The following is a 27,396-nucleotide window of genomic DNA, read 5'->3' on the forward strand; positions in this document are numbered from 1 at the left end:
GTAGAAATTGAAAACACTGGGTCTTCAATTCAGGACACTCTCAATTTCCTCACAGGCAAATTATTAGTCAGTTTTGAGTTACCTGGAGGCCTTGTTGTGCCTAACTGTGCCTGGGTTTGTTCTAGAATGGATTTTATTCCCCCATTTAAAGTTTATCGTCAATTGTCATGGGGAAGAGAAAGCAAAATCAAAACAATAAAGTATTGTATTCTCAAAGGTTTTTTTTTATTCTAAGCATTCATTTCCAATCTAGAGGAGTCTCTTGCAGAGTGTTAATAAGTTTGAAAAATAATATTAACAGCCAATGCAAAGTTTCCAAAACAGTGCAAAGAAAGTGGAGACAATAGTGCACTAACCAAACAAAGGCAAGATTAAATAAAAAACCTAAAGAAGCAGAATAATCAAAAAACCGCCTTCCAGGACAAGAAGGAAAGGGGCCATGAAAAGACACAAGGGTAGAGACACCAAGGAGTCCTGGGACATCTTCCTCCAAAAGAAAAACTAGAACGAAATGTTTTTTACACTTCAAGTAGAGATGGACCCTCTGATAGGCCATGAGCACTTCGTTGTCAATTATCTCCCTGGCTCCAGTTACCGTAGTTGACTATGATGTTGGGGCATCAGGGGATTAGTCTTCAACTACTTGAAAAGGCGCCTGCGGAGACTCTAGGTAATTCAAGGTCATGCAAAAAGGGATAAACTAAAATGGTTTCAGATATGTTTTAAATAATTTTTATTCAAACATACAATTTTAAAAAACATACAGTAGAGTCTCACTTATCCAACATTCTGGATTATCCAACACATTTTTGTAGTCAATGTTTTCAATACATCGTGATATTTTGGTGCTAAATTCGTAAATACAGTAATTACTACATAGCATTACTGCGTATTGAACTACTTTTTCTGTCAAATTTGTTGTATAACATGTTTTGGTGCTTAATTTGTAAAATCATAACCTAATTTGATGTTTAATAGGCTTTTCCTTAATCCCTCCTTATTATCCAACATATTCGCTTATCCAACATTCTGCCGGCCCGTTTATGTTGGATAAGTGAGACTCTACTGTACTTATAAAATACAGCAACACAAAATGAAATTAAAAACATCAAGAGAAATGAAGCAAAAACAACTAAAACAAAAACAAATTACTGTATCATTATATACAAAAGTAACTATCACACCTTTATCTGCAGCCTACAATGTATACACATTGTAAACAAATACCTACTAAACTAATTGTTACGCCTCCCACTCATTGCCTGTTGATTTTAACTTATTTGTTTGTCTCTTTAAGTATCACTTTATTCCTACCTTTTTACTTTTAATAACACTCTTCTATATCAGAAAATCAATAATTGAGAATTGTTCTCATCTTTGCTGTGCAAAAATAATAAATAAGCCCCAGTCCTTCTTGGATTTATTTATTTATTTTTATTTTCAGTATTTATATTTTGCCCTTCTCACGCCGAAGGGGATTCAGGGCAGATCACAGAACATATATATGCGGCAAACATTCAATGCTGTGATACACAGACAAGACAGACAATTGAACATAGATAGTGGTATATAGGCTTTCCCCCCATCTTTTGTTTCTTGGAGGCTTGTGTTTAGTTCCGGCCACGGGGGGTGGGGGGGGGTGGGGGTGGGGGGGGGTGCTGTTGCTCCATCTCCCTGCCAAAGAATTTGTTTGTAATTTCCTCCTTTTGATCAAAGGAGGTAGTAGGGCCCATTTGTCCTTATGGGTGCCCTACTACCTCCACACTATTAAGCAGTCCCTATTTATCTACTTACATTTTGCTTTCGAGCCACCAGGTTGGCGGAAACTGGGCTAAAGATTAGGAACTCACCCTGACCAAGGCTTCAAATTGTCAGCCTTTCAACTGACAAGATTTATTGCAGCTGGTGGTTTAACCTGCTGTGCTAAAGCCCAGGCCTCCAATCAAGGATTCCTCCTTCATTAAAATTGACAATTTGTCCATCTCCACAAATTCACATATTTTCATATTCTTACGTCTTTATATTTGGTTCTTTCCATCTCTAGGCATAGCTTATTCTCACTGCTGTAATCAGATAAAACAGTAATTTTCCAAGTTTCTTTTCTACTCAGTCATCTAGCATCACCAACAAATACAGATCAGGTTTCATTATAATTTTAACCTTTACATTGTATTCTAGCATCATGCGTATCTGACTCCAATACAATAGTCTCACTTATCCAATATAAACGGGCCGGCAGAACGTTGGATTAGCGAATATGTTGGATAATAAGGAGAGATTAAGGAGAAGCCTATTAAACACCAAATTAGGTTATGATTTTACAAATTAAGCACCAAAACATCATGTTATACAACAAATTTGACAGAAAAAGTAGTTCAATACGCAGTAATGCTACGTAGTAATTACTGTATTTACAAATTTAGCACTAAAATATCACAATGTATTGAAAACATTGACTCCAAAAATGCGTTGGATAATCCAGAACGTTGGATAAGCGAATGTTGGATGAGACTCTACTGTATTTCTGGGCCTTTTTACCAATATTTGAGATATCTGTATCACTTTTTAAAAGATTCAAGGTAGCCTCCCAAACTTCATAGTGAAGTACTAGTAGAACAGTAAGTTCACATGGAAGATTAACCATTAAAAAAAACCAAATCAACTAGCAGATAGGCTGGAATTTGTGCTAGAAGCCAAATATTCAATAAATATGGTTGCTATTCATTTGGCAAGCTTTGTAGTTCAGTGGACAAAAACTGTTCATGATCTTTAAAGTGCCAGCCACAAAGTTGTGCCAAGAGAGGGAGGAAGAACCATTGCTTTCACACGTGAAGCACTTTTCAGATTACCAAGACCATATCAACAGGCAAGCTGACCAAATGGCGGGAGGAGGAGCAGCTTTATGGTCAGAAGGCACTCAAATGAAACCAAAAGCCCTTGAAATGTAGGCTGTTGCCCTAATGGCCTCCAGCAATATCAATCAATGCTAGTGTGAATGCTGGAGGTGCTCTACCCACACAGCTTCTCATATTGCACCAATTAGGAAGGAACTGGCAAAGGGGGTAATATGTCAACAAATCACTCAGTTAGAATATGCCCGAGATTAACTTGTTTCTCACCCATCAAAAGACTGTATTTTGGTAACCCTTTAAAAGGTGGCCTGTCTCATTATGGAGGCGTCACTCTGCCTCCATATATGTATTGCCCGCAACTCTATGTTACAATCCCATACATTGTAAGTATGGGATGTAACAAAGAAACACAAGCAGTACTAGTTGCATTTTAACCCTTTATGTATAATTTTGAGTGTTCTGGGGCTTAATGAAGAATGACAACAGGCTTTACTCTTAACTTGCCTTTAACACTGTCTCCAATGGGTCATGAGCACAATCCCAGCATATGCAATTCTTTAATATCAACAGAGCTGTTCCCACCATGTTTCACCTTTTTCCAGTGTGAATGGTCTGGGCAGCTATTCCAGGTGGAATTCCTGGCTGTCTTCATTTCTTCCAGGTAAGAACCTCAGGCTGAACTACAGCTCCTCATATAGTAAATCTCCTGATCATTCCCCCCTCCAGTTAACACTTGCTTTTCTACAAAAGAAAGCATAAGCTGGGGTAGATGGCAGGGAAGAGAGGCCTTCAACTGAAAGCATACCTTTACCCTCCAGCAGCCTGTTTCCTCAATTCTCCAAACTTCCCGAGTATCATGTGAGTTACACTAATTACCCTTTATGGATAAACATAAGGATTTGTTGCAGCTGGAGTAGAATGCAGGTGGATATTTTTCACCTAGCCCATGCTGTTAGACACCAGAGGCTCAGGGTTACTATGTTCACAAAAGTGGGCATAATTGGCTGTGCTGTCAAAAATACTAAATGGTCTTGGTACCAAAGGTTGCAGTATCTTGGAGTGCGGTACCTCAACCACAAGCCACATACCATTACTGAAGCCAGAGCAGAATACCCCCAAAAGGCGATTTCATGTTGTAAAGTTTCCCATTTAATGGGCAGTTGATGCACTATTGCATTGTGCTCACCTCTACTCTTTACCCATATTCAACAAATGGCCATTTCAATGATATGGGTGAATCTGTTTGGGAAGTTTTGAATATGTAAGGGCATTTCCCCAGTGCTGAGGGTTTTTTAACTACAGTAGAGTCTCGCTTATCCAACGTAAACGGGCCGGCAGAACGTTGGATAAGCGAATATGTTGGATAATAAGGAGAGATTAAGGAAAAGCCTATTAAACATCAAATTAGGTTATGATTTTACAAATTAAGCACCAAAACATCATGTTATACAACAAATTTGACAGAAAAAGTAGTTCAATACACAGTAATGCTATGTAGTAATTACTGTATTTACGAATTTAGCACCAAAATATCACGATGTATTGAAAACATTGACTATAAAAATGTGTTGGATAATCCAGAATGTTCGATAAGTGAGTGTTGGATAAGTGAGACTCTACTGTATTCTAGAAATTGCAAATATTTGTTCCCTCGAAAATTCAATTTTCCATTTCTAGGTGACTGTATCTCCTATCATAAACCTGCCCGATCCCTTTGATCATCAGGGGAAGCTCTCCTGTCGCCACTGCCAATATCTCAGGCCCGCCTTGTGGGAACAAGGGAGAGGGCCTTCTCTGCTGTGGCCCCCCGATTGTGGAACTCACTGCCCGGTGAGATTAGACAAGCCCCCACACTAGCAGCCTTTAAGAAAGACCTGAAAACATGGCTCTTCCGTTGTGCCTTTGGAGAGTAATCACTACATACATCCCTTTTGCTGCTCTCCTTCAATATTTGTCCTCCAGATTGCACCGCGACTTTATGACCCTGTCCTCTGTGGTTTTTACTCCTACTTCCTTTCTCACCTCGAGTTTTAATCTAGTGTTCATGTGGCCCGCCCTTGGTTTTATTGTTCTTTTGATCTTGTTTAATGTAGTGTATATTTTCTTTTATTGTGTTGTTTAATGTGCTATGATTTGTTGTTCTATTATATTTTGTTAGATTGTATTGTTCTGGGCATGGCCCCATGTAAGCCGCCCCGAGTCCCCGTTGGGGAGATGATGGCAGGGTATAAATAAAGTTATTATTATTATTATTAAAGGTAAAGGTTTCCCCTGACGTTAAGTCCAGTCATGACCGACTCTGGGGGTTGGTGCTCCATTTCTAAGTCGAAGAGCCGGCGTTGTCCATAGACACCTCCAAGGTCATGTGGCCAGCATGACTGCATGGAGCGCCGTTACCTTCCCATCGGAGCGGTACCTATTGATCTACTCACATTGGCATGTTTTCGAACTGCTAGGTTGGCAGAAGCTGGAGCAACAGCAGGTGCTCACTCCGCTCCTGGGATTTGAACCTGGGACCTTTCAGTCTGCAAGTTCAGCAGCTCAGTGCTGTAACACACTTCGCCACCAGGGCTCCATTTCCATTTCTACATGGGCAAAATAAAGCATACCCACCTTGTAACTGCTGCAGGGAGTCCGTGTGGCATATGGCTTTCAGCAAAAGCACTGCTGCTACCTGTGAATCTGGTGAAAGGGAAAACATAGTTTATTCCAAAGCTTTCCTGAAACTCCGGTGTGATCTTACTCTTTTGGACGTGTGGACTGCTGGATCTAGCCCAATCCAGTGTCAACACATCTAACAAACCCACCATTGTATTACTGGCCATAAGCAGCTCCTTTGCAGATGCTTTCTGGTAAATTCACTTCAGGTGAGTTCACAGCAGCCATGTGACCAGCACAAGTGGTGTCAACAGCAAGCCTCTGTGAGAGAGCTACTTTTGGTTGGAGAAAGAGCAATGTGTTCTTGGCCCATCAGGCCATCTGAACACCAAAATAGCTCCAGGGATGTTCCCATGCTGCATTAGGTAGCTTTGGAGCATACTATTACACATTATCTGGGTTTATCTAGATGTAGCCTACAGAACAAGGGGACAATAAAATAAAGCAGATGATAACTATCAAGATTTTGAATTGCTTTGCAGATTAGCTAATGCAAGCTGAGCTAGACAGGGGGCTTCTACTTATTATGGGCAAATAATTGTTTTTATTGAGATTAATCAGTTTCAATGCTTCATCCCATAGTATTCTTTCCTCTGGTTGGAACTACAGTAGAGTCTCACTTATCCAACATAAGCAGGCCGGCAGAACGTTGGATAAGCACAAATGTTGGATAATAAGGAGGGATTAAGGAAAAGTCTATTAAATGTCAAATTACATTATGATTTTACAAATTAAGCACCAAAAACATCATGTTTAAAACAAATCGACAGAATAAGCAGTCCAAAAGACGGTAATGTTATGTAGTAATTACTGTATTTATGAATTTAGCACCAAAACATTGCAATATATTGAAAACATTGTTTAAAAAAACATTGGCTACTAACAGATTAACTACAAATAAAGATAGAATTGCACAAAATGAACTTACAGTAGCAACGTTGTCAGAAATTAAATCCAGTGTTCATGTGGCCCACCCTTGGTTTTATTGTTCTACTGTTCTTTTGATTTTGTTTATTGTAGTGTATATTTTTCTTTTATTGTATTGTTTAATGCGTTATGATTTGTTGTTTTATTTATATTTTGTTATATTGTATTGTTCTGGGCATGGCCCCATGTAAGCCTCCCCGAGTCCCCGTTGGGGAGATGGTGGCGGGGTATAAATAAAGTTTATTATTATTTATTATTATAAAAAGTTCAGTCCTTGCTGCCTAGAAAAACAGCTGTGGATTGGGGTGGGAGGAAAACTACATTGGATAATCCAGGACGTTGGATAAGCCAATGTTGGATAAGTGAGACTCTACTGCATTGCCAAACCATTAACCATGACTTTTGAGAGTGAGTTTTTCAGTAAATTATCCATACATATGGCACATGCAAAACCAGAAGGTTCACAAGGTTTTCCATCATAAAGTTCAAAGAGGTCACAAAGATCATCCAATCAAAGTGCTCCCAAGAAATGGCCCTCCAGCCTTTGTTTAAAAACATCGGGAGAAGGAAACTCCACCACACTTGGAGGCAGCATATTCCACTGCCAAACATCTCTTACCATCTTGAAGTGCTTCCTAATGTTTAGGTGGCATCCCTTTTCCTATAGTTTGAACCCATTGCTCTGGGTCTTGATTTCTACAGTGACAGAAAACTACTTGCCCTTCTCTGCACATGTTGCAGCTTGTCAATATCCTTCTTGAATTGTGGTTCCCATATCTGAACACTGTATGTGAGGTCTGACCAAAGCAAAATAGAGTGGTGTTATTGCTTCCCTTGGTCTAGAGACTATTTGTTGTTCAGTTTCAGCTGGTCTGGAAGATGAGATCCTTTCTGTTCAGTTACTCAAATGATCCTCACATTGTATATCCGTTATATTTATTCTTTAAAATACACACTTTTCCCAATCAAACACGTTAGGATCACTGCTATTTATGAATGAAAAGATAATTAGGGCACATCTCCCAGTTACTATTGTGTATACCAGTATCAGGCTACATTCCCTTCAACTTTCATCTACTATCTAATACATATGCCCAGCTGTTTATGCATGAGTCAGTAACATATAAACATATAAACAGATGGAAACTTAATTTTATTTATATGTTTATAGCAAACATGCAGAAAAAGTAGTTTTAAAATTTTACTCATTACAATATTTCAGATTACGTGCATAGTATGTGGTATGAATGAAACATGATGAAGATGCCTCTAGTGTCCTCCCAAATTAAATTTAATGTATATTGCAAGGATTATATTTTACATTTGATCCTTACAAATATACACACCCAATTTGGTAAAAATCTAATGAAAAAATAATTTGGGCACCCAAGACCCCTAAAAGTGATTTTCATTAATGTCACATGGCTTGTATATTAAGGCAGAAACATACCTTCCAAATCTGTGAAAATCCATTATGTTTTTTTCAAGATGTAGTAACAGATAGAAATATGTACATGAATTCAGCTTCATTTTTTTCATGGCACTCACAAATGGGAATGTTAAAAAGCCAAACCTCATAGGTTGCCACCATAAGGATTTCCCCAAGTGAACTCTTGTTTAATTTGATTTGTATCATGTCTTTCCTCCAAGGAGGTCAGAACAGTTCTATACCTTCTCCCTTCCACCTCCCTTTTATTTGCACAGAAATGTTTTGTGATATTTTAGGATGAGATTGAATGATCTTCGATGAAATCAGCTTCCTTATGTATTCCCTCCAAAGAATTCTTAGATTCTTTTCACCTTCTTTACAGCTTTCATTTTGCTCTGTCTCATCTTTCCAGTTTGCTATTATTTTATTGGTCCAACAGATAAAATCATATTCAAGCAGATTTAAAAAAAAAATCAGGATGTTAAAAGATGAATAAAACACCCGAGATTACCCGAGTGTGTGTTTTTTCAATTATTTGGCTATGAAATTTGTGCAGGCCAAGCTTGTTTTTGAACCGTTCTGCAACAGCTTTCTTCCTGTGGTCCACAAGGTTCCAGCCATCATATTTTACTCTGGTTCAGGAGGTTCTGGCCCATTGTTCTGTCTACAAATCCAGCAGTTGTGAATTTGAAAATTGAATCACTGATGAGTCAGGCAGTGCTAGCATTAGGCAGGCAGTGGTACAGTAGAGTCTCACTTATCCAACACTCGCTTATCCAACATTTTGGATTATCCAACGCATTTTTGTAGTCAATGTTTTCAATATATCGTGATATTTTGGTGCTAAATTCATAAATACAGTAATTACTACATAGCATTACTGCGTATTGAACTACTTTTTCTGCCAAATTTGTTGTCTAACATGATGTTTTGGTGCTTCATTTGTAAAATCATAACCTAATTTTATGTTTAATAGGCTTTTCCTTAATGCCTCCTTATTATCCAACATATTCGCTTATCCAACATTCTGCCGGCCCGTTTATGTTGGATAAGTGAGACTCTACTGTACTTATATTTTGTTTACCAAGTAGGATATGAACCAACAACCTCATCAAACAGGCTCCTTTGCCCAATGTATGCCACTTGCTCTCCTCTTTCCCTACAGAAATCATCACACAGCACACACATACTTCCGGTTGAGCTCCATCAGGAAATGGGAGAGCAAGTGGCCTATGCTGACACCATGGCCATACAAGCCCCCCCCCCCCCCCCATGTTGCCTTCAAGACAATGGAGGAAACTGGGCGGTGACGCTTCCTCAGAGGCAATCCAACCATAAGGTGAACTAGGCACTTGCCTGTGGTGCCATCATCCCAAGGGTGCCATAGTCACAGGAGGATGGCGCTGCCCCTCACCTCCTTCGGGCCTTCTGGTGGCCTCGCTGGGCCTCCAGGTGGCCGCGCTGGGCCTCCAGACGCCTGTGCTAGGCCTTCCGGCACCCGCGGTAGGCCTTCCGCCGCCCATGCTGGGCCTCCCGGTGCCCGCACTGGGCCTTCCAGCCGGCGTGGACCCACCTTTGGGGCTTCTGAGATTGTGAGATCTGTGGGAACTTGGAAGCTAGGTAAGTGGTGTTTATATATCTGTAGAAGGTCCAGGGTGGGAGAAAGAACTCTTCTTTGAAGCAGGTGTGAATGTTGTAATTAATCACCTTGATTAGCATTTAATGGCCCTGTGTCTTCAAGGCCTGGCTTCTTCTTGCCTGGGAGAATCCTTTTTTGGGAGGTGTTAGCTGTCCCGGATTGTTTACTGTCTGGATTTCTCCTGTTTTCAGAGTGTTGTTCTTTATTTATTGTCCTGATTTTAGAGGTTTTTTTAAATACTGGGGGCTATCTGGGTTATCTAAGTCCACACTGCCCTATATACCTGTTCAATGTTTGATGCTAAATTTGCAAATATAGTAATTCCTACATGACATTACCATGTATTGAACTGTTTTTTCTGTTGATTTATTCTAAAACATGATGTTTTGGTGCTTAATTTGTAAAATCTTAATGTAATTTGATGTTTAATAGGCTTTTCTTTAATCCCTCCTTTTTATCCAACATTTTTGCTTATCTGACGCTTTTATTTCTCAGTGATTGGTTTGGGGGGGGGCACAAAAATTTTGTTCACCTACACTTGAAAATTACCTAGGGCCAGCTCTGCACTTCCCCCCATGTTATGGGGTCCCTGTTAAGTTACACAATGCAAGGCATGGAGCAACAGGTTTTCCTTGCCCCCTGTTGGGACCCCATGGATTTACCACGATGTATGGCAAATCCATGGACCTTTGTGATGAGGTTAATAATAATAATAATAATAATAATAATAATAATAATAATAATAATTTTATTTTTGTACCCCCGCCACCATCTCCCCAGAGGGACTCGGGGCAGCTCACAGATATAAAACCAGCATACAGTGATATCAAATACAAATATCAAATACGAAAACACACAAATAAATTTAAAAGGCATTAAAAATAAAATAAAATAAATCACAATCATTATAAAACACATGAAAAACACAGCAATAAAAACATAAAATGAGTTGGGCAAAGTGCACTGAGTGAAACATGTAAACAAGAAGGAAGTTAAGGTGCTACGAGGTCATGGGAAGAACCTTAAACTGGGGTGAACTCTGAGGCTATGTCAAGGAGTTAACCAACAGGTACAACTGGTCAGAAGAAACCGCTAGTACAAGGTCCATAGAAGGTCAATATGTGGGAAGGTAAACAATAGGTATTTACATCCTACTAAGCTCAGAGTAGGTTAGTCAAGATCATGCTTTTGGTTCAAATTCCACCCGCTTTTGGTTTGCCTCTGGTGACAAATCAATTGGCTGAGAATTGCTAATCAATTCTCTGCCCTTGTCCTTCCCAGAGCATCCCTGTCCCTTATGCTCACCCCATTTAGTTCCACTGTTTGTCCAACTAAGCAAAAACATTGAAACTAAAAAGAAGCTACTATCCTCTGCCTGATCTAAGCAAGGTGGTGCCACGGCAGCAGCTGTATGGTGGCCGTGGAGGCGGCTGCTCCTACTGTTGCTGCTGCCTGTTTGACACAGGGCAACGAGGAGGCTGCCGTGCCTGGCTCCTGGCAGAGCTGCCAGAGGGAGGCTCCTGCTTGCCTGCCTTCCCCACGCTGTGCTCCCCTCCCCACAGCCCCTCATCACAGAGCAAAGCATGCTGCTGGCTGGAGAGGCACAGTACTGCATGCCACATTGTGACAGATGATTGACTCAAAACAATATCTAAGGCGATCAGGATAAAGTACCGACCATTTCAAGGCTCAGCAGAATTCAAATTCTAATTAGACTTCTCACCACATTCCAAATAAAAATTGTTCCCCTGATATCCTTTTTGCCTATCAGGTGTCTCTCCCTGATCGCTGGAACAAAACGCATAAAGAAAGTGATTAAAGCCATAACAAAGGCATAAAATTGAAATGATTGCTGGCATCACATCTGGGAGTAGAAAGTGTCACCGCACATCCGTCCCTCCCCCCGGTCGCAGACTAGAGTTCCCCCTCCCTAAACACAAACAGAGAGGGAGGGAGGAGAGAGAGAGCACTGCAACTCTTGGCCTCAGAGTGAGGATTCCTCATTTGGTTGCCCTCCCATGTTCCCTTTTGACCCAAGATCGGTACAAACGAGCGGTTAGCAGAAGTGCTAATTTATGCTTTTATGACACTTCAAATTTTGAGGAATGTTTGCCTTCTCCACAATTTTTATCCTTATTTCCTATAACAATATGAAGTAAACTGTCAAAATTATTTCTATATGATTGATTATACAGATACCTCTATAACAACAGGAGATTTTCTGATTGAGAATTAGGATGATGCCAAATCCAGCATTCCACGTAATAGCTCTCAGGAGGTTTATTTTACCTGCAAATGCTGCTCTGTCATCTCTCCTACCCCAATACACATACTATTCATAGTCAATTGATATCATGAAGATGGTTGTGTGATATATATGCAGGCAACACCTCAGCACCCTTCCCAGGTTAGAGGCTTGCGTGTCTTCATCTCCCAAGAACAGCCTTTGCTTCTGGTGTAGAGTACAGACATTTCTGCAACATTGCATACACATAAATAGAATAAAATGCTGTAGGTAAAATTTATATTCACAAATAAGTCAATTTTTTTCATTTTCCCAATCATATTTTAAAAACTAGTATTTTTTCATGCTGTCTATAAAATGCTAGAAGATAAAATACATAAACATATATCAATCATCAAATATTGTTTGATGTCAATTTATATCAAGTGTTAAAGTCACACACGTGAAGACAAATATAGATATGAAATACTTAGTACTGTATATACTCGAGTATAAGCCTAGTTTTTCAGCCCTTTTTTAGGACTGAAAAAAACCTCCTCGGCTTATACTCGGGTGAGTGTCCTGGTGGGCTTATATTCAGATAGGCTTATACTCAAGTATAGATGGTATATTTATTATTTTCTCTATTATTATTGGTATTGTTACATTTATTATTTTACTCTATTAATTATTATTATTACATTTATTATTTTACTCTATTGTTACTTTTACATTTATTTTACTCTATTTATTATTATTATTATTATTATTATTATTATTATTATTATTATTATTACATTTAGTATTTCACTCTATTATTATTAAAAGGATACAGAAGCACATTTACATTGAAGATGATGAAAATATTGATTTAATCAGAGTTGAACAGTCATATCTTAAATTACAGTTTGATGTAAAGATTCAAAAACATTTAAACTACGGAGGCCTCAATTAATGTAATTTTATTGGTATCTCGGCTTATACTGGAGTCAATGTTTTCCCAGTTTTTTTTGTGGTAAAATTAGGTGCCTCGGCTTATATTCGGGTCAGCTTATACTTGAGTATATATGGTAAATATTTCCGAATGTGAGTGCTAAATATTACAAGCACAATATCTAGCATCCAAATATCGTTGTATGTCTTCAAGTTGTTTCTGGTTTGGTTTCTTGGTAATATCTGCTCTGAGGAAGTTTGCTCTTGAGATTGAAGTGTGTGATTTGCCCAAGGTCACCCAGTCAGTTTCCATGACCAAACAGGGAATCAAACCCTGGTCTCCAGAGTCATGGCCCAATGCTCAAAACATCACAATCAACAGATTTGCTATGAAGATGAGGCAGTAGGTTCAAATGTTGCCTTGAGTCCATAGGACATGGCCGACATTTAAGGGTGGTGCTCAAATTTTTGTGGAGGGGAGAATGGACAATTCCCCTGATGCAGTGGTTCTCAACCTGTGGGTCCTCAGGTGTTTTGGCCTACAACTCTCAGAAATCTTAGCGAATTTACCAGCTGTTAGGATTTTTGGGAGTTGAAGGCCAAAACATCTGGGGACCCACAGGTTGAGAACCACAGCCCTAATGAAATTCACAAGCCTTCCCTATTTTAATCAAATTACACCTTTCCAAGAACTATAGTATTTATCATGTCAGAAGCAAATTGAGAATACAGTTATAATGTATAAAAAACCACAAAGTTAAAAACTTGGCAATATGTTAAATTTCCTTTGACCAGAAGCTGGCCATTTGGAGTGCCTCTAGTGTCACTGTAAGAAGGTCCTCCATTGAGCATGTGGCAGGACTCAAGACTGCATTGTAGTAAATTGTCTGTAGTTTGCTCTTCTCCACACTCATATGTCGTGGGCTCCACTTTGTAGCTCCATTTCATAAGATTGGCTCTGCATCTCGTGGTACCAGAGCATAGTTTGTTCAGCACCTTCCAAGTTGCCCAGTTTTCTGTGTGCCCAGGAGGGAGTCTCTCATCCGGTATGAGCCACTGATTGAGGTTCCATGTTTTAATCTGAAAAACCATAGTGAAGGGGGCCTTCACACAAGATAAGGGGTCTAAGCATTCTCTGCTTCCTCTCTACACTTTGTAGAGCACAAAACTACCCTGTTTCCCTGAAAATAACCCCTGAAAATAAGACCTAGTAGAGGTTTTGCTGAATTGCTAAATATAAGGCCTCCCCCAAAAGTAAGACCTAGCAAAGTTTTTGCTTGGAAGCATGCCCGCCGAACAAAACACCAGACCATACAGGATTGGCAAATGTACATACCATAGATTGTTGTACATGGAAATAATAGTAGTGACAAGAAATTCTTGATAGGATTCACAGTTTTTCTGGTTATGTTGGTTTGTGATGACAACTACTGTACAGGGTTGTTATATGTCCTTCGGGCTGTGTGTATGTTGTATGTCTTTCGGGCGAAACATCAGGAGAGAATACTTCTGGAACATGGCCACACAGCCCGAAAGACATACAACAACCCTGTGATCCCAGCCATGGAAGCCTTCGACAACACATTGAACTACTGTACAGTATATAATAAATGTTCATTATTTTGTTCATCAATAAATATGAATTCTTCACAGAGAAATAAGACATCCCCTGAAAATAAGACTTAGCGCATCATTGGCAGCAAAAATTAATATAAGACACTGTCTTATTTTGGGGAAAACACGGTAAATAATGTGTACTCAATGATATCTGTCTTCCATTAACTGATGAATGAGTAAAGGTTCACATTGGATTGTGTATCCATGTATGTATCCATGTAACATGTATGTATCCATGTAACAAGGTCTAGTGAATGAAAGGACATTACCTCAGTGCATGGTAATGTTTTATTATTGTATATTGGTTTTTATGATGTTTTAGTTTTTAATGCCTTTTGTATTGTATTGTTGATGTGATGGCACTGTGTTGCCAATTTGGAAGCCGCCCTGAGTCCCCCAGGGGAGAAGGGCAGGGTAGAAATACCGGAAATAAATAAATAAATAAATAAATATGTGTGCACATGTAAAAATGCACATTCACATAAATTCCCTCAACCCCACATTTTAAGATATATGCAAAAAACACTTCATAAATATTTCTATGTCTCTTAAGACACATTATGCATTGGGACACATCACATTATTGCATTCCTCCTTGCGATTGTGACTTACAGGCAAACTCCTTTTCTCCGTATGGAAAACAAAATGCCCCAAGGGTTGATGTAAGAGGACATAAATGCTTTCTTCTCAGAAGACTGAATTCACACCCCACTTGTGTGTAAATTACACCATTGCAGCCTTTTCTCAGGATAAAATATCCAATCTTAGTTGCCCCTGAAGCTCCATTTACCTAGGAGTAAACCGCATTGAACTTAAAGAAGATTCCATATGTATAGCATTGAAGTGTAAAGATAATGTGCTGGAAAACATTTTATCTAAATCTAGGCATTGGCTGGTTTTAGATTTAGAAACAACAACTAAATTCTGTGTACAGTCGCCCAATGTAACATCACTAAATTTGGGACTCCTCATGTATATAACTTTTATCTTGGATGAAATAACCGACCAACTCACATCCCCATGACCAAGAAGCTCCCACACTGCCTGCATATACGTTAACACGTGCACAATCCTGCACAAGATTTATCTATATGGACAAAACCAATGTATGAACAGGATACCCCTTGCTTTGGCTGTTCAAGCAGAGCAAGAATATTCAGACTAACTTCCTTCTCCTTTGGATCAGTGCCCTGAATCACAGTGCATCCAGCCAGTGGCCTGCCTGATCTTTTCAGCCAGCTGAGGGGGCACCTCCAGAAGAGAGTTAGAAAAAGAAAGGAGGGAGGCAGGCAGGGAGGCAAGGAGAAAGAGACTGAGACTAAAGCGATATAAAATTAAAAGGTAAAAAGCAGGAACGCAAATGGGAGCACTCTTTCAGCTTTCACATTATTAATGACTCTTCAAAAAATCGGCGAGTTTTCCAATCTTCTCCGAGAAGCGCTTGAAGGAGCTCACAGATGAAACTGACCTTCAAAATGTTCTTTGGTCTTTAGTTAAGAAATTCGCTCGCCATTATGGCATCATTAGGGAAACAAGGATAAAATTACTCCATGGTTAATGACCTATAGTATCTCCCCACCAAAATTTGTTTCAGATCTAATAAAACTGTGCTTAACACACTCGGATGAGTTATGAGGACTGTTCTGCAGGGTATTAAAATGTGGAAAATAGATTTTCCGAAGCTGGGGGGACTGGACTTTTCGAATCAGATAGCAGAATGGAATTTTCTGGGCAATAAATTCTTCCATGTCTCAATTTCATCTCGCTTGCTCGCTCGCTCTCCCTCTCTCTCTCCCCCTCTTCCTCTCTTTCTTATTCACTCTCCCCCTGAAATGCAAAAGCAACATGGAAATCTTTATAGAGCAGAGGCTTATATAAACTTTAGTGGGGATGTGAGGCAAGGATCCCCCTTTATGCTTTTCGCCTCGTGTTTGGGTCGAAGTTGTTACAGCATGGTGGAATCAGCTCGTCGTATCCACCAAAGTAATTCTACCGCCATTCCTTTTTGTTATAGAAATTTCCATTTTGCCTTCGCTGGGTGTGGCGTTAGAATTAAACTGTGAAGGGTGCCATGTTAGTAGAAGGAGGTGATATTTAAAATCTGTCCAAGAAGAAAGGAAGAAGCCCTCCACTCCCTGAGCCAGTGAAAGTCACCCCATTCTTGGAATCTGGTGATATTTATGTCCCCACAAAATAATTGTTTTATCGTTTTATTGCTGTATGTTTCGGACTTGGTCCCCATGTAAGCCGCTCCAAGTCCCCACTGGGGAGATGGGGCGGGGTATAAAAATAAAGTTGTTTTTATTATTATTATTATTATTATTATTATTATTATTATTATTATTATTATTATTATTTTATGGCACAGCAAACAAGATAGATAATGTTGTATTTCGTATCACAAAATCACAAGTCGAACACTTCCCAAGTGTCTAGGACTGTGTGATGTATTTTCGGATGATGCGCGCAGATCCCAGCAGGGTGGCCTTTTGCAGTTGGCAGATCGTAATTTTGTCAATGTCTATTGTTTCCAAATGCCGGCTGAGATCTTTTGGCATGGCACCCAATGTGCCGATCACCACCGGGACCACCTGCACTGGTTTCTGCCAGAGTCTTTGAAGTTCAAACTTTAGGTCCTGATAGCGGCTGAGTTTTTCCTGTTGTTTTACGTCAATGCGACTGTCACCTGGGATGGCGACATCAATGATCCAAACCTTTTTCTTTTCCACAACTGTGATGTCTGGTGTGTTTTGTTCCAGAACTTTGTCAGTCTGGATTATTATTATTATTATTATTATTATTATTATTATTATTATTATTATTATTACAGTGCAGAATAGACTGGAGCAGCATCCTTCCAACATACTATGCAAGGTTTGATCCTTGTAGGACTTTGCCCACCAATTATGGCTTACATGAACATAGCAAAAAAGAACGCAATTAATATTTGCAGGCACATGCATGAAGCGACATCCATAGAATGCAAAACTGGGATGCATTGTTCCATGTTTTGGGGTTACAGATGAACCGGGGTATGGAATAAACCCAGTCAACATTGCTATGTTGCCTAAAGCTTGGAGTCCGAGTCTCTGGTGGCACTTCTAGGTTAGTGAGGGCTAGTTACTGCCGCTGAGAGAGGTGGCTTGCGAGGTAATGGCATTTTGCTCTCTTTAAACTTTAATCTTTCCTATTAATTCCCAGCAACTGGAGAATGTATGAGAGTTAATGTTCCATGAACGTGTTTCTCACTCGACAGTCTCTTCGAGCTAATTACCTTCAGGTGCTAAATGGAGGGAAATTGCAATCCATTTGGATGTGAAAAAAATTCGCCTTCCCAATCCCCTGTGAAACATCCTTTTTCCTGAATGTTGCAGAAAGAATGCACTAGGTTTTTTTTTGTTGAAAAAAATTGTTTTCCTCCCACCCACCCCCACACACATATCCCTTCTTCCTCTCAGACTTCGAGTTCTTCAATAATTTGTAGGCAGCAACAGCCAGCAACGCAAAGCAGGCACGGTCACTTGGGATCCAGCACGAGCTAAGCAGGATGGGTAGGAGCACAAATGTAAATAGAAAACAAATGGCTTTAGATGCATTTTATACACATCTCTATATTACTGGAGTCATATTAACCACGCCATTTTAACAATACCTACTTCTGAATATTCTACTGATTTTATTAAATATCGCTATTTTTTTAATCAAAAGAAAATAGAATATTCCAAGATTTATCAAGCAATTTCTTCTTCATACATGAAGCTGAATTCCATTCCAGAGATTTTTTTTAAAGTTATTTTTGGATTTTCATATTTATCAAAAAGAACAAGAATAATACACCTGTATATATACATAAGCAAATGAAATATTTCTAACAACAATACAATAATTTATTTCACTACACCATTCCTTTCTCCCAACCTTCCCATTGTAGAGACTTTCCCCTCCTTTGGGTTAGAGGCAGCCATGTACAGTTCTGTTTTTCCTTTTGCAATATGTTTCCATTCTTCCTCCTAGCATGATAGTTATTTAAAAAATTCCATGCAAAGATTCAGACAGATTAAATTATGAAGCCTTTCATTTTAAAAAAATGTTTCTTTCTTTTTTACAAAATGTTGAAATGGTTCCCAGTCTTTGACAAAGTTTTTGTTTTGTTTTTTCTTTGTTCTTCATTGCCATTTCTGCTATTCGAAAAACTTTTACAATCCATTCTTCTATTGTTGGAAGGTCTGATCTCTTCCAATGTTGTGCGTATAGCATCCATGCTACAATTATCATGTAGTTACAATTATCATGTAATTATTGGGCCGTGGTAGCGCAGTGATTAAAACCGCTAGATGCAAGAAAAGCTGCTGACCGGAGAGTTAGCAGTTCAAAGTTGTGAATTGGGGTGAGCTCCCAACTGTCAGCCCTAGCTTCTACCAACGTAGCAGTTCAAAAGCATGCAATGGAAGTGGATCAATAGGTAGATGTAGACATGTTGGCAAAACACGATCGGAGATGTCTATGGACAACCAACTCCTCAGCATGGAAAAAATGGAACAAGAGCACCTCCCCATGGCCGGAGTTGAGCATCGCCTCCAGACGCTGGAGATGAAAAGTGGAAGGCCTTTGCCTTGTCTGTATATTGTATGTCATTGTGTAAAACGGCATTGGATGTTTGCCTATGTGTACTATAATCCATTCTGAGTCTCTCCAGGAAGATAAAGCGAAATATAAATAAAGTGTATTATTGTTATTATTATTTTATGACACAGCAAACAAGATAGATATGCTGGATTTTGTATCACAAAATCACAAGTCAAACCCTTCCCAAGTGTCTAGGACTGTGTGATGTATTTTCGGATGATGTGCGCAAATCCCAATAGGGTGGCCTTTTGCAGTTGGCAGATCGTAATTTTGTCAATGTCTATTGTTTCCAAATGCTGGCTGAGATCTTTTGGCACGGCACCCAATGTGCCGATCACCACCGGGACCACCTGTACTGGTTTCTGCCAGAGTCTTTGAAGTTCAATCTTGAGGTCCTGATAGCGGCTGAGCTTTTCCTGTTGTTTTTCGTTAATGCGACTGTCACCTGGGATGGCAACATCAATGATCCAAATCTTTTTCCTTTCCACAACTGTGATGTCTGGTGTGTTGTGTTCCAGAACTTTGTCAGTCTGGATTCGGAAGTCCCACAGTATCTTTGCGTGCTCATTCTCCAATACTTTTGCAGGTTTGTGATCCCACCAATTCTTTACTGCAGGGAGGTGGTACTTGAGGCATAAGTTCCAATGAATCATTTGGGCCACATAGTTGTGCCTCTGTTTGTAGTCTGTCTGTGCGATTTTCTTACAGCAGCTGAGGATATGATCAATAGTTTCGTTGGTTTCCTTGCACAGTCTGCATTTTGGGTCATCAGCTGATTTTTCGATCTTGGCCTTAATTGCATTTGTCCTGATGGCTTGCTCCTGGGCTGCAAGGATCAGGCCTTCTGACTCCTTCTTCAGGGTCCCATTCGTGAGCCATAGCCAGGTCTTCTCCTTGTCAGCTTTTCCTTCAATTTTGTCAAGGAACTTTCCATGCAATGTTTTGTTGTGTGTTGTTGTTGTTGTTGTTGTTGTTGTTATTATTAGTGCAGCACTGTATAATTTAGTGATTTTTATTGTTTACTTGACATTCCCAATAAAAACAATTCAAGCTGTAATTGTTTCTTTGATTTGAAAATTTCCTGCAATATTTTTTGTACCTTGCCCCAGAATTTACTTGCTTTTTTTACAAGACCACCACAAGTGGTGAAAAGTTCTTTCTTGTTCCTTACATTTCCAACATTTATTGTTTTTTCCCTTATATATTTTAGCAGGTTTTGCTGAGGTCAGGTACGAACTGTTCATCATTTTATAAAAAAAAATCTCTAAGATCATAATACAGGATTTTCTTTAAGCCGATAGTCCACATTTTCCCGTTTATCTAATTCTATGTTGTGTCTGACATTTTGTGCCCATTTAATAATACATTCTTTTACCAGTTCTGATTACATTTCCATCTTCAGTAATACTTTATATATTTTCCAATAAGGCATTCTTCATTAGTACCTAGTTCATTTTCAAATTCTGACAATTCTTTCTCAAATCCAATATTTTCACAGTCTCATATAAATCTTTCTTTCAGTTGCCTATATCTGTGCCACTGTAAGTGAAGTCCTGCATCAATTAATTTATCTTAACTATTAGCTCTCTGTATGTACAGGCAGTCCTTGAGCTACAAACATCTGACTTACAATGACTCATAGTTTAATGTGAGAAAACAGAAAGTGAGAGGAATCTATCCCTCTGAAGGATTCACTCCTGGAAGAGTTTTCATGGAAGAAGGGAGTATCCACTGAAGTTTTATCACCAATCCTTGTTTCTACGACAAGCCAAATTTTTCAAAATCCAATTATCACAGGGACAAGTAAGGTGAAATTTTCTGAACAGGAGTACAGATAGCAAAATAAACACCCCTTTATTTTGGCCATGTAAACATGGTTTCAGTCTGCCTAGATCTCTTAGAAAAAAAGAAATAAATTGTGGTTTGGCTTTGAAAATAGAAATTCCAGCTGTTATTCTAAACAAATGCCATAGATAAAAGTAAAGGTTTCCCTCTGACATTAAGTCTAGTCGTGTCCGACTCTGTAGGTTGGTGCTCAGCTCCATTTCTAAGCCAAAGAGCTGGCATTGTCTGTAGACGCCTCCGAGGTTATGTGGTCGGCATGACTGCATGGAGCACCGTTATCTTCCCGCCGAAGTGGTACCTATTGATCTACTCACATTGGCATGTTTTCGAATTGCTAGGTTGGCAGAAGCTGGGGCTAACAGCAGAAGCTCACCCCGCTGCCCACATTCGAACTGCCGACCTTTCAGTCAGCAAATTCAGCAGCTCAGTGGTTTAATCCACTGCGCCACCAGGGGCTCCATACTCCATACTTTGGCAAAATATAGCTTTCTCTGTAGATAGAAACCAGAGATAATTTTAGAAGGTGTATTAATTGAAAAAGTGGATACTGTTCAATTATCTGGGCCACAAGGAGGCACTAGACAAAGAAAGATAGTCCATTTCAGTGGGAGGGAGTTGAGGGAAGAAAACCATTTCCCCCGTTTTCGCTGGTTATTCCCACCCTCTCCCTTCCCATATCATAAACTAGACTTGTTTCCATGATGGCAACATGGGTGAGTGGAATAACAGCAAAACAGGGGGAAATGATTTAACTCCTTCAACACCATTTCCCCCCATAAAATGGACTATCCTTCTCTGTCTAGCACCCCCTTGTGGCCTCTGCCCAGATAATAGAACAGTACCAAAAAGTGTAAATACAGCCATCTGGATAGCCTTATTTAGTAGGTTGAGGGAATAACCTTCTGAATTTGTTCTAAGGTTTTAGTATACAGAGTTTTAAAATCTTATTTCTCTAATTTCCTTTAATTACTCCTGTATATTTTCATATTCACCTAAGGTGTTAGGAAGGCAAAATAACCAATAGAATTGTTATTAAGTGTTTACTGAGATTTCTCCTCTGCCCCTATTTTTGATCGCCTTTATACCTCCTAGGAGCCCTATTCAGAGTTCTACACAGTTTTACCCTCTCAATGTCTAATTATTATTATTGTCTTGGTTTTAATTCTGTTGATGTGTTTTTATGTGGTTATAATGTTTTAATTAATTGTTCTGTGTTTTAACTTGTATTGTTGGGCTTGTCCCCATGTGAGCCGCCCCGAGTCTCTTCGGGGAGATGGAGGCAGGATACAAAAATATAATAATAATAATAATAATAATAATAATAATAATAATAATAATAATAAATTGAGGGTGGGATACAAAATTACACATTCTAGATCCAAGTTCAGTTATCAAGGATAAGGTTCTTCATATTTGCGATAAAAGATGAATCTGAGGTTATGGAGCCTGTTTTTGTTTATGGCTGTTTTAGGTTTATCTTTCCTCTAGTGCAAGGTTGGGCAGATGCGGAAAATCTGGTTATCTTCCCATATTTTGCATACAGTCTGGGAACTTAATTAAATTTACCTGTTGCCTCACAGCAACTGTGTTGTTTAAGGAAATGGAAACATATTCTAATGTAAACATTCAGCATCCCACTTTTCTGCAATAGAACTACAGTGCTGCTTTGGCAATACATAGTCCTGCTATCAGTCTTCCATATGGCTTTGCTGAGTCTGCCTTTCTACCCAAGTCCACCCTACTTAGCATATATACATGCTATGTGGGTTTTTTTTAAAATGCAATTGCACTATTGTGGCAAAAGAAAAAAACAATAAATGTTTATTCTTCTTGCATAAAACCTATCTCACTTCTCTTCTTTATCCCATATGTTTGCAGGTAATACAGAGTATATTTTCAGGAATAAAGAAATCTCAGGAGATGGGAAGGTGCTCTGCTGAACACAACAAATGAGGAGTTAGTGAACTCACATATGGTAAAAAAAAAAAAGACACATATGAGATCTTTTCTGCCCATGTGAGAAGAATAAAGAATAGCCAACACATACAAAAGTTGTGAGAAAGTGTGTGTGGTGGTGGGGTTAGAAACAAGCACATCCAAGGAGGTAACAAAGGTATTTCCTTGTCATGACTTTCCCTGCCTTGGTTATAGCAGGTGGAAGAAGAAAACCATATCCATTCACACTGCATGGCTGTTACGAAATCGCACCTGCAGCAGAATGAAACTATTTCACCAGAAAAAAGAATGGAACAGTACTAAAAGTAGCAAGTAATAAATTTTCCCCATCAATAAAAAATGCAAACCAATAACCAAGACACAAGGTCATATCATAAGCTGTGAGCACCCCATGGCTTTGGGAGGGGAAAACACCAGTAATCGCCACAATTGCCACCAAACCACTCCCAAAGCCTGGGACTGGTGAGTGAATGTGCATAGAGCAGCCTTTGAGGAGCGAAGCACCAGCAATCGTCCTCTTTAACTGCTTCCCAAAGCAACTGCTGTGTGGCCTTTGAGAGGCAATTGGCACAGCACCACTGCTATTGCTCTGACCTCCTCAAAACCCACTCAGGTGTGTAGATCTATCGATGGGTGGAGCATGAATGGTCTCCCTTTTCAAATACCTCCCAAAGTCATCTACTGTGTAGGCTTTAGAAAGCCCACCCACCTGCCAGTTCTGCAAGTCTGAAGAGTCCTCTCAGAAGCTTGGCTTTTCACTTTTGTGCAGGTCCTGCACCCCTAAAAATTACAATTTAGGGGGGATGTTGACTAATTGCAATGTACTGCCTTGTGTGATAAGACTGTTCTGTCACCACTGGGCCTGTAGCTATTGTCTACAGGACGTATACTTTATGCCCAGCGGGAAGCCAGGGCGCCTCAAAGAAAGGTTCTTGAGGATTTTCCTGAAAAGGATAGTCCTTTGAGTCTTTAATGAGATAACAAAGTCTTTATTATTGAACAAATAATAAATCTTGAAGGAGTTAAATAACACTTCAAGGTTTCCTTAATAAACTGTTGGCCTTTTCAGTCTTGTCCCCAGGGGACAGACAATTGGCTTTGGATAACTGTGCTTTCTCTATAAGAAGAAAATCCCCTTATAACCTTTCCCAGGCTGTCTATTATATGGGCCTGGCTGATGTGGGACTACCAATTTCAAATGCATCTGGGTATCGAGTGGACCTACCAACCAAGGCTTGCAGATGTTTCAGCTGGGGTTCCATGGATCTGTGGTGCTGTTCCCTCTCTGAGGTTTCTTTGGAAACTTTAGGGCTGTTACCCTCAGGAACTGTGAGGCTGAGGGGCTGTGAGCTCTTAGCCAGAACCTTTGGGACCTTTCCCCTGGAATTTCTGTTTCTGATTCCTCGGATGTTCTAAATCCCCGAATGTTCTATATCCCCGGATGTTCTTGTGATATGAAGCTTTTCTATGGGACGAGCTGGTCTACTTCCTATAGCTTAGCTTCCTTAAGTGAGACTGACTTAAAAATGGCTCCTTCCCTCCCAGAGCCCTGAACAAGGGGTGGAACCAAACTTAATGATGATGGACAGGCGGCCTGCCCTATGATTGCAAACATTAGCAGAAAGAAAAAAAGTTGGAGTTTCTGGTACAGCCATACCAGCACAAAGACCCTTAGATCACTCGGGATGCATCTCCAGAAATGACTGGAAAAGAGATTGAGGAGAGGAGCTGAAAAAAAGAATGGACTTGTAAAAATTTATTTTTGACAGAAAAAATACTAATGGGATTTTATAGCGGACACAAGACTAACCTTGGTGAGATGTATTGGGTCCACAGATTGAACACGCTTGACTTCTGGTCTAATGTGTTAGTGTCCACTGAGAAGCCTTTATCCATCAGCATCCTTGGATCAAATTGTCTTTTTTGAGCCAAATGTAATCTGGGCCATTTTTGTATTGGCAAATCTAGAAGAGCTGGGAGGATTAAGCATGGGAATTTTAGGGGAGGTGCCCACAGATAGCAAGTATTTCATTATTCCACCTTTTGAAAATGTAACCTACTTCAAGTAAAAATGTATTAATTCCCAACAAAAAGATTTCCATGAAAGGTAATGGAAAATAGGAGGTCTTTGTTTGGATGCCGTTCACACGTCAATAGAAAAATGAAGGCACTCACAGTGCCTCTATAGTCCTTTGTATCCCCTTTTCCTATCAAATTTTCAGACTCCACTGTTCAAATCTTTCTCTCCTCTCTGCACACTTGTCTCTCTCCAGCTATTTTCCTGCATCTGAAACCAGCTCAGTTTCTTATTCTTCTGTCTCTAGCCTTTTCTTGCTTCCTTCTCTCCCCCCCCCTCCCCCATTTTCCACTCCCTAGATGGTGCTGCAGCCAAGACTGAAACAGGATGCCTCCTTAGCACAGGGATGTTTTCAGAGGTCATAGTAGGGTTAACAGGTGTGAGTCCAAACAAAAGGCCATTTCATAAGTCTTTGAAGGGAATGAATTATTTAAGTGCCAACACATTTAATAGGTTAATGCAAGCAGATATTGCACCTGCTGTTTAAAATGGTAGAATAGAATAGACCTCCCTGTGGACAGAACATCCAATTCAAATGGTGTACCTCACTTTTCCAGAGTTTCTCTCCTCATCCTACCCACAGGCAGCCTTATTATCTATTTATTACCAGCAACTCTGAAGAAGGTTTCAAACTGGTGACCCTCCAAGTGTTTTGGACTTCATCTTCCAGAATTCCTGCCCATTGGATAAGCTGACTAGGGTTCTGGGAGTTGGAGTCTGAAACATCTGGAGGCCCACAAGTTTGGCACCTCTGCTTTAGTAGAATCCCAACAATTCATATCTCAATAACATCCGTGGATATAGAACATCCGAGAAAACAGAAACAGAAATTCCAGGGGAAAAGTCCCAAAAGCTCTGGCTGAGAGCTCACAGGCTCTCAGCCTCACAGCTCCTGAGAGAAACAGCCCTAAAGTTTCCAAAGAAACCTCAGAGAGAGGACAACATCACAGATCCATGGAACCCCAGCTGAAACATCAGCAAGCCTTGGTTGGTAGGTCTACTCGATGCCCAGACACATTTGGAATTGGTAGTAGGTCCCACATCAGCTAGGCCCATTTGATAGACAGCCTGGGAGAGGTTAATAAGGGGATTTTCTTCTTACAGAAAAAGTACAGTTATCCAAAGCCAATTGCCCGTCCCCTGAGGACAAGATTGAAAAGTCAACAGTTTATTAAGGAAACTTTGAGGTGTTATTTGACTCCTTGAAGATTTATTATTTGTTCATCAATAAAGACTTTGTTATTTCATTAAAGACTCAAAAGGCCATCCTTTTCAGGGAAATCCTCAAGAACCTCTATTTAGGCACCCTGGCTTCCCTCTGGGCATAAAGTATACATCCTATACAAAAGACAATAGTTACAGGCCCAGCGCGTGACAGAACACTAACTCTCAAGCAACGGGAAACTACATTTATCCAGCATCTACCAATCCCCATGGGTGCCAGTTAACTGAAAGGCTCCTGTACCTATATTCCTTACCAAAAAAGAGACAAACTTGACTGTAAAAGTGACGAGGAAATTTTTGTTGGTTATGCTAGAAATGCTTAGAGGACTCTAAATCCAAATGGTTGCAACATAAAATTAACAAGTGCTATTTATGTTGGTGAAACACCACAGTCCAAATCTAATCCAAACAAAGATGTCTATCTTTATTTGCAATGGAGGAAGACTCCCATCAGCAATCAGTGTGTGGAGTTCTTTTGTGCTCCAGATGGCTTGCATCCAGAAAGGGCTTCACATGCAATGGGCCTGCCAAATGACTAGGGAAAGAACCAGGCATCCAGTCAGGACGGGAGAGTCTGAATGTTGCAATAACAGTGTACCACTTGACAGATTATCTTATCTAGCCATACAGGAAAGGATTCTACAGCCCTCTGATTGGCAAAAGATCAAGGGTCTACCCAAGACAGATTCTGAAAAATGGATGCAAGCAGCTACCGAGAAGATGCAATTTTATATAAAAATGAGACATAGGCTTTGTCAGAATTGCCAAAAGGAAAAAAGGGCGATCAGCTATACAAGATGGAACTTTACTACAAAGCAAGATCCAGAAGAGGGATTCAGAGGTATAAAGCTAAATTGGCTGAACATTATGGTAAGGTCTACAATGAAACTTTTGCTCCAGTTTTGTTCTCACACAACCATCAGAACTGGACTGGCTTTTGCAACCTCTAAGGAAATGCATATTCAACACCTGGATGTTATAACAGCCTTTTCATATGGTGAACTGTACATGGAACACCCTTCAGGATTCCAAATTCCTTGTATACATATCGAAAAGGAATATTTATGGCTTGAAACAAGCCATTAGAGCATGGAGTGAGAAACTGAACCAGCATCTCATCAAAGAGGAGTACAGCCCAGGCCAGGGGTCCTCAAACTTTTTAAGCAGAAGGCCGGTCCACAATCCTTCACACTGTTGAGGGGCCGAATTATCATTTGAAAAAAATACGAACAAATTCCTATACAGGGTTGTTGTATGTCTTTCGGGCTGTGTGTCTTTCGGCCACACAGCCCGAAAGACATACAACAACCCTGTGATCCCGGCCATGAAAGCCTTCGACAAAATTCCTATACACACTGCACATGTCTTATTTGTAGTGCAAAAAACAAC

The 27,396-nt window shown here is 39.8% G+C and overlaps 1 long non-coding RNA gene across 4 annotated transcripts in view; it reads right to left on the reverse strand.

Annotated features, from left to right (window-relative positions):
* Positions 1-201: 201 nt before the first annotated feature.
* Positions 202-27,396, reverse strand: part of LOC103280421 (uncharacterized) — a 124,034-nt gene continuing 96,839 nt past the window's right edge. For 2 of the 4 annotated variants that reach the window (XR_010004534.1, XR_507338.3), the window contains 3 exons: positions 5,466-5,534; positions 3,445-3,593; positions 202-666 (listed from right to left, as the gene is read on the reverse strand). This is a non-coding gene — a long non-coding RNA (uncharacterized LOC103280421). The remainder of the gene's footprint in view (positions 667-3,444; positions 3,594-5,465; positions 5,535-27,396) is intronic. The other 2 variants (XR_010004535.1, XR_507339.3) reach the window with 1 other exon arrangement.

The sequence above is a fragment of the Anolis carolinensis genome, chromosome 3, assembly GCF_035594765.1.
Source record: "Anolis carolinensis isolate JA03-04 chromosome 3, rAnoCar3.1.pri, whole genome shotgun sequence".
Classification (NCBI taxonomy): Eukaryota; Metazoa; Chordata; class Lepidosauria; order Squamata; family Dactyloidae; genus Anolis; species Anolis carolinensis.